Source organism: Muntiacus reevesi, chromosome 6 (assembly GCF_963930625.1).
Source record: "Muntiacus reevesi chromosome 6, mMunRee1.1, whole genome shotgun sequence".
In the NCBI taxonomy this organism is placed as follows: Eukaryota; Metazoa; Chordata; class Mammalia; order Artiodactyla; family Cervidae; genus Muntiacus; species Muntiacus reevesi.
This window is the reverse complement of record NC_089254.1, coordinates 82,027,397-82,036,656: the sequence shown is the minus strand read 5'-3', so window position 1 is coordinate 82,036,656 and position 9,260 is coordinate 82,027,397.

Here is a 9,260-nt window from a genome sequence, read left to right as displayed (position 1 = left end):
AAGACTCTTGAGAGTCCCTTGGACAGCAAGGAGATCAAACCAGTCAATCCTAAAGGAAGTCAACCCTGAATATTCTTTGGAAGGACTAATACTGAAGCTGAAGCTCCAATACTTTGGCCACCTAATGTGAAGAGCTGACTCATTGGAAAAGACCCTGCTGCCAGAAACGATTAAGGGCAGGAGGAGAAGGGGATGACAGAGGATGAGATGGTTGGATGGCACCACAGACTCAATGGACATAAGTTTGAGCAGACTCTGGGAGAATGTGAAGGACAGGGAAGCCTGGCATGCTGCAGTCCATGGGGTCACAAAGAGTCAGACACAACTGAGTGACTGAACAACAGTAATAGGCAACAGTCGAGATGCAAGAGATGAAGCATTTGCCCATTATTCTTCAAATTCTTCTCTGGCTCCATGAGATGGATATGAATAGCTGGGAAGAAAGCCATCCTTGCTGAGTGATGGGACTCCTCTGCAGATCCCTCAAAATGATTTTTAAAGCTTTCAGTTTAAATGTGTGAGAAGCTGGCAGCCAAGAGCTACAACATACCTTGGGATGGCTTGTCCCATCCTTTATTTCTGAACTATCTCAATCAAACCTCTGAATTTGAATCTAGTGATGTTTCTCCTTTTTCTTCTCCTCCTCCCCTCTTTCCCCTTTCTTCTATTTTGATAAGTGCTGCAGGTACTCCTTCTGGTGGGGATGTCAGATTTGGTGGGGATGAAGGGGTAGGGAGAAGTCCATGAACAGTGAGCGTCTTTATTCTATTTTACACACATCTCATTTTAATTATATCCATTTAGACAAAATTAAAGTATTGGTTTGCTTTTACCCAACTTCTCCAACCACTTTGCTGGTCCCCAATCTCCTTCTTCTCAAGGATTTCAGGTCTTCATCATTTCATATTTGATATGTCCTAAGTATGACCCAAACTGTTACTTGATCTGAGCTTTACCCACCCACCCCCACCAACCCCTTTGGCCTCTTAGAACTCTAATTTAACTTTCATTTGTGCACTACTGGCTATCTTCAAATCTCTTTCTTCTCTCTCTCTCTCTCTCTTTTTTTTTTTACCAGCCTCATTCACTTCATTTACCTCATAGAAAAGTATGAGGAGGCTACAGTTGGAGCCTGGGTCCTCTGTATGGAAACTCTGGTGCAGGTCTCTGCAAGATGATCAGTGAATTCCTGACACCGAGAATTGGTGAACGCTGTCTCTTTACAGAGATCAAGAGTGAGATAACTGTATATTGGAAATGGCATCAAAAGTGGCCTTGGCCAAGTTGCCCACGGTGCTGGAGCAGCCCCTGACAGAGGTGTAGCACTCCATCAATTCTGGCCATCAGTAGGAGCTTCTTGGGCATAGGGGCTGAGACCAGGCCAGTGCCACTGGAGGCAGGCAGGCAGGGGGTGCCCCAGCACACAGCCCCAGTGACCAGTCATCTTGCAAGGGACAATACGAGGCTTGCAGATCTTGTTCTCGCAGTAACCTCATCGTACACTGACATTGGAGAACTTGGCCAGAGTGCTGGCCCCACAGATGTTAGTGATTACCTCCTTAGAGCACTTGACACCAAAACTGAAGTGTCCCTTGTAATTCCCGATGCAACAAATGCCTTGACTTTGGTCGGCTGGCTAGCACAGGGCTGCTTTTGCACAGGCAAAACCTTCTCCTTGAGGAATGTCCTGGGGGAAAAGTCAGTGATCTCGGACCCCTTGATGGGCAGAGAGAAGAGATTGTTCTCCTTCAGGGACTTGATCTTCATGTCATGACCAGGTGGCCCAGTTTGGTGACGGTGGCAGGAGTGGGGGGTGGGTGTGGGAGTGGGTGGGTGTGGGGGGCGGGGGGCGGTGGGGCCGGTCCATGTCCTTGGCCTTGCCTCTGCCAGCTTTGCAGCATTGGCCTCAGCTGTGACCCGGGCATGGACACAGGTGCCCAAGCCTCCCAGAAGCCACCACAGGAGGGCCCACACCGTGTAAAACACAGGAATGTATTCCACGACCCTGGGGCTTCCGGGTACTGCCGTGGCATCAGGGGCGTCATCCGCCACTTGCTGTTTTTACACAGAAGCCAAACACCTCTGCTTTTTTCCCTACATTTTCCTCCAAAGATCATTATTGACAGCATTGAATTTCTCTGTTGGTCCATCTATAAATAATTCCTTGAGGCTATTGCAAACACAGCTTCTTCGTCACCCCTACCCTGGATCTATCAGTTTCTTTCCATTCAGACAGCGTGATGTCTACAGCCTTGGAAAAAATAGATTATCTTATATAGTCAGACTATATTTTCTATTGATTTTGAAGGTGAGAGAGGCTGCCACCCAGAGTAGATAAAAGCTTTCATGCTTCAGGGACTCATAGCAGGCAAGTTCTGGGATAGAAAATTGTATAGAAAGGCAGTCATCTTACTAAAATTAATCACTAATCTGGGTTCAAATTCACAAATTATTCTTTCTGAGAATAACAGCATCGTGGTTAAGAGCTTGAGCTTTGGAGTCCGCCAGGAAATGGACCTAAGCTTAATTCCTCAGCAGGGATCTGTGTGTCTTCATTTAACTTCTCTGAGTCTCAGCTTTCTTAAATTGATTGTGACTATTAATATCTACCTCATGGGATAGTGTATGGCTTGCATGGGCTATCATAGCTTTAACACTATTCACAATATCTGGCATGTAGGTGTTCAGAGATGGTACTTTTCTGATTATCATTTTATTAGCATATAATTACCACATTGTTTGTATTTTATCCCTGTATACATTTGTATTTTAAATGTATTTCTTGTGTCAATAAAAATTTAATTGGTTGATCTAAGAAAGAAGAGGAAAATTTTATTCAAGTCAAATTGAGGGTTATAACCCAGGAACAGTGGGAAGATCCAGTGGTACAAGAGGTAAAGAATCTGCAATGCAGAAGTGGATTTGATCCCTGGGTCCAGAAGATCCTGGGAGAAGGAAATGGCAACCCAGTCCAGTGTTCTTGCCTGGAAAACCCCATGGACAGAGGAGGCTGGTGGGCTATAGTTCATAGTGTCGCAAGGAGTTGGACAGGACAGCACACACCCAGGAACAGCATCTCAGGACACTCTGAGAACTGTCTGGTCCATTAGAGGTCAAAGCACAGTGATATAAGTGTTTTGAGAAAGAGAGTTGTACTTTAAATGGTATATTTTTGACAGCTGACACAATCCTAGATCTGTAAGTACACTGTGGTGGGTCATTGTGACCCCTTATAAGATGAAGAAGGAATGTTATCTTTTAAGGGATTATCTTATTGGTGCTAGCAGAATGTTGCTGTTTATGGTTGGGCAGGTATTTCTGCCTATGGGGAGGTTTTGCTGATGCATAATGGAGATACAAGTGCACAGCAGATGGGGGGAGAGGAGGCCAATGGACCAAGAGAAAATTTTTATGTTCAAATTTTTCTTGTCATAAAATATGGATTGTATTTCTCTTTTAAGACTTTCTAAAGTATATATTATATTCTTAGATTCTGACCTGTACTTTCCCCACTCTGTTGTTCATACTTGTTTTTGTTTTTTATTTTTTCATGGAAACCTTTCAGGTTATGATTTTCATGTACTTTAGGATCATTTGCTACATATTTTTCACTGATATCCTATAGAAAATAATTAGGAACTCATTGATTTCATGTAAGAATCAGCTATCTGTGTTTCTATAAATAGTTTTCCTATAATCCTGCTTTAAATGCATCAGCACAGGAATCAGTCTTCTCCACAGAATGAAAGTAACATAAGCCAACCATCAAAATATTGTTAGGAATACTATGACAAGAATTAAAGTAAAAGAACTCAAATCCCTAAAAGTTTATATTGGGATATTTCTACAAATCTACATGTTTTCCATTATATCTGAGCCTGGAGATCTTAAGGTTACACCAAGTCCACATTAGATTACACAGATAAAATCATTTAAATGGAAATGATGATTCTTCAGCCAGGATGCTGAGACTTTTTTTGTTATTCCTGATTTGATTATTTATTTATTTTTGGTTGTGCTGGATCTTTTTTGCTGTGAGGGTTTTCCTCTAGTTGCCATAAGTGGGGGCTACTTTCCTGTTGCAGTGTGAGGGCTTTTTGTTGCTGTGGTTTCCCTTGTTGTAGAACACAGGCTTTACGGTGTGTGGGCTGCAGTAGCTGCAACATGTGGGCTCAGAGGTTACGGCTCTCAGGCTCTAAAGCACAGGCTCAGTAGTCATGCATGGGCTCAGTTGCTCTGTAGAATGTGGGATCTTCCTGGACCAGGGATTGAACTTGTGTATCCTGCACTGGCAGGCAGATCCTTTACCACTGAGCCACCAGGGGAACCTGATGCTGAGTCTTAATAAGATTTTATTTTGGTGATTCTTTAGCTCCTCCAGTTACATATCTTTCTCCTTTCCCAATATTAATTTTCCCAATCTCTCTACTTCCCCACTACTCCATTTCATTTCAAGGTTAAATGCAATCATTACTGTTAAACTGAATTTCCATCCATCAGTAGCAGAGCTCTATAAATTCTCCAACTGAAACTCATTAACAACTGTAAATATTCCTTGGTGTTTACATTATACTTTATTTAACCTTATTTACATGGATAACTCACACTTATCATTCCCATCTTTATAAGCCATCATAACAGGTCACAAAAGTTCAACAAAGAGAATGTCAGTTCCAAGGACTGTTACTATCATAAGGATAAGAGTTGAATATTCATTAGTTCCAGGAAATTTAAAAAAATGTCCAGATATGCTCTGGTAATTTTGTTTGCTCCAAATGACATTAGCAAACATGTAGAATATTATTGAAGGCTATTTCCAGTTATAATTATATCAAATATAATTTTAATAAATTATTTCTAAAATTGATAGATGCTAACAAAGTCACATCAGCATGTTATTCAATGTCATTAAACCTCAAAAGGAAAATATAATCAAAGTAAAATAGTAATAAGGCATGTTGGGATAGGCTGAGTGATCTTTCCATTTAGAAGTGGATTTAGATGCTGGGGTCCCAAGCCTCTAGAGTAGAGAGTCTTACATACACACGTTCATTTAGTCTTTCATGTTAATTGATTTAGAGGGACAAATATTGATGTTTGCTTTGTAAAGAAGCTTTCAAAACTCTTCTCAACCTTAAATTTTATATTTCAAGAGTTATAACTTAAAAAAACAAGTTTTTTCTTTTTTTTAGTGTCAATATGACCAGATGCTGATTATTATCTGAGTGCTATATCACATCCATTCTCCAGGTTTCTAACTTGATCTGGGCCCAGGAGGCTGACCTCTATGGATTTCATCCCCAGGGTTTGCCCTAAGATCTCCTGTTGAGTCGGGTTGATGAACTACTCTGGCCAAAGTTTGGAATACAGGAAAAATATGCCAAGGGACTCTGAGTTAGAGTTCCTGGCTGAGTCCCTGACTTATGTTGGTCTCAAGAGTGATCCTCAAAATGGAATTCTCAGGCTGCGATATTCACATACTTGAACGCAGAGATACCATCCTTGTTGGGAGGACATGGGATATAATAACATCACATTACTCAAATTATCATTAAAGGTGGCATTGGGTGGAGTATGGGGCTTCTGAAGCGGCTAAGCAGTAAAGAATCAGTCGGCAATGCAGGAGACTCAGAAGATTCTGATTCGCTCCCTGGGTTGGGAAGATCCCCTGGAAGAGGGCATGGCAACCCGCTCCAGTATTCTTGCCTGGAGAATCCCAGGGACAGGAGAGCCTGGCTGGCTACAGTTAATGGGGTCACAAAGAGTAGAACCTGACTGAAGTCACAGCACACATGTATGTGATGGAGTTACAGGAAGCCAACAAAGTAGTGAGGAACCAAATAGTCTTCCACTCAGCTGATATGGCAACCATAAGGTGGACTGTGGAATGGACTGGACACTTCTGGGTACTCTGGAGAGTGTACATTAAAAGATAAAGTCTACAATTCCCAGTTCAAACCAGTAGTCAATGGAACATTCCAATAGCTCAATAAACCTGAAACACCAAGGACTCAGATTTTGCAGGCAAAAATGTTTGGGTAACTCCACCAGATAAAGAATTCTGTTTAGCCAAGATGCTGGTAGAAAGTAGAGGAATGAGGGGTAAAACACAGCAGCTGTTGTTATTGGTTTAGGTCTTGGAGTCAACTACAAAAAGCTTTCCCAGCAGTTTTAAATGGATTGTTTTCCTCTTTTTCCTTCTTACATTTTATGAAGCATGTCAGTGGTGGCTAACAACACAGTCTAGCTTCCAGGGGTGGGAAGTATGATAGAACTGATATCACTCAACCATGACACTACAGCTGATGAGATTTTGTGTTTCTCCTGTGCAGGGCTCACAAGTTCTTCATTTAAGCAAAGGTCGAGGGTAAAAGCTGAGTAGCACAATGAATGAACTGTATGCTTTATTCTGTGTTTGCATACCCCCACCTCACACATTGATCCATACCATGCTCTTTACCCTCTGTGTGTCAGACACTGACCTCTATGGATTCCATCACCAGGCTTCCCTTGTCCTTTGGCCTCTGTCTGGGTTTCCCCAAAGGGGGACAGTTAACAGGGCATTGGGAGGTGAAAGGAGAAGCATATTGGGTTACTCATTCCCTTTGCATCTTTACTTGTGCTTGGCCAGAGTTGTGGCAGTGGTTGTGTTCTATAGCTACAGCTTTGGTCCTTCAGTTCCTCTTCTGTGGTCCCAAACATTTTCTAGGTTTTGGAAACACTATTCCCATTCTTGTCCCTTTGGATGTGAAGTAGCGATGATCCGCCACTCCTGCTGACGATCCGTGAGTGTTTCACTAAACCTTGCCCATACTTCTTTAATGGAACCCTTTCAGTTACAGTCTTTGTGTTTGCCATTCCTTTACTGCCAGTACAACAATATACCATGGAAGGAAGAAAAAATTTGAGAGGGACTAGATAAGGATAGCCATTTGCAGCGGGATGCACCTACTAGTGGTGGAGAAAACATGGTTAGGAAAGCAGAGCAGAGAACGCCGAGAATATGGGCAAAGACAACAGCTGGTATTCTAGATCGGCATTATAGATCATAGCAAAAAGTAGTGGTGTTAACTGATAGGCTTGTGGAGGAAAGGAGCTGAGAATCCAAGTGAAGTTAGTCTCTGGAAGAACCTGCTAACCAAGGGGACAAAGTAAACATCAGGATTTTCAGAAGTCAGGGCTTCAGGCATCAGAATTCTCATCCCTGTTTGGGACTTGGCAAGTGCACAGAAAAGCTTTGGTTTTGATGACAGCTTTTGAACAGATTATCAAACACTGTTCATTTACTTCATACACTAGCTTGTTTGTTCATCCATTCATCAAATATGTATTGAATTCCTTTTATACTGCAGGTCCTGAGTTGGACACCAAGGATATAAATGTGTGTAAGATATATTATCTGACTTCATGGGATTCACAACTTACCAGGAGCTGAAGACATATATGAATGTAACTAGTACTTGGTTATTTAGAATCTTTTCTGGGTATATCCTGTAGGTACCTCATACTAGATGTGCATGCAACCTTACTCTTTATTTTCTAAAAAGCACAACTCTCTTCCACTCTCCGTTTCGTGAACAGCAGCATGGCTATGACCTTGTTTCAGAGTTGACCCCGTGGCCCATTAGAGTCAGTCATTCTTTTTTTCTAAAATCTGTTTTGTATACATTCTTATTAGAGGATTTTTCTTACTTATGCATCTGATGAGCAGCCAAGGTTGAGAAACTACTGTATTAGATATAAGTCCTTCCTAAAGTGAGGTCATAATTGGTCCTTAGAGAATGAAGTAAGTTGTATCTTGTGGGGGGAGTGTATGTGTGTTTGTGTATATCCAGGAAGGAGAAGTGTCCAGTATTTCTTGCTAAGTTGTATATATGGAGCCGGTGGTACTTGTTGGAGACGTCAGAGACATAGTGTATGATTAGTTGTTCAACCACGGATCCTCAGGATGATATTATTTGTAAGAATCTCCACATTCAAGCTGTCATCATTGTTATCAGCACTCTGGGATCTTAGGGACTGACTCATGCAGATTGAACTCAAAAGCCAAAAATGTCTATTTCTTATTATTTTTTTATAAGATACACATGTCACTGCCTGACAGTGCATTCTGTCCTGTGCAGGAAAGTCTGATTACAGGTGGAAACAACCCTCTCTACAGAACTGGATGTAGCATAAAGAGAATAGGTTTCAGCTTCAGCCCCTCCCTTACCTGAGCCCTGTGAGTGCTGGGCTTGACTGGGAACTGTAGATTATTCCCAGTAGAGAAGGGAAGCCAGAGTTGAAACCAGGAAGTATTTCTATGTAAACATTTTTGGTAAATTGCCTGAAGAAATCTCAGAAGAATGGGACCTGAATTTTCAAGCTCCTAATAATTCATCATGAAGTCTTTTCTTAGTATAAATAAAAATTCATTATTGTGCCTAATTTTAAATGTATAATTTTGTATTTTTTATTGAAGAAGTTCCAACAGATGGTGTCTCAGGCGACCCCCAAATCTGGATCTGCCCCTGTGTCTCTAACACAGGGATCTGGACACTGCTGGCCTGACCAGATGTCTTGCATGGGCAAGATTCTGTTCACCTTCTTTTTCGAGTCCATGCTTCTCACAGTTCTGGGGTTATCATTTCTTTGCTTCAGGCAGAAAACAAGCAATTAAGTTACAGTTTGTTTACATGATTGTATCCCTTAGAGATCTTGAGAGGAAAACAGGATCTCCTGAAAGGGTCCGGGAAAATCCCTTCAGTGATTCATTTAAAAACAATTCCTACGCCTTACCTGGTGGTCTTGTGGTTAAGAATCTACCTGTCAATGTAGGGGACGTGGGTTCGATCCTGGTCCAGGAATATCCCACATTCCCAGGAGCCTCTAGGCCCAGGCGCCACAACTGCTGAGCCAGAGAGCCTGGGGCGTGTGCTGCGCGAGAGCAGCCACCACAGTGAGAAGCCCACGTCCTGCGGTGAAGGCCTCCATTTTGGTTCTAGTCACCTGTTTCATTTGAGGGTGATGCTTGTCTTTTCACTCATGTTGTCAGGCTAGTGTGCCCAGTATACCGTATGTAATAATAGCAGCACTACCATTTTCAAGGTAGTACTCACCAGTGAAAACTTTGATATGCTTTTCGTCAATCTACCTCATGAAGAAGCATGAGTTACAGAAGACTTGTCAGAGACGAGTGATTAAAAATGCTTGTTTCCACCATTCTCTTTTCATATAGGCATTTTTGTAAGCGAAATACTCTTGCTAAATGAGTCTGTAAA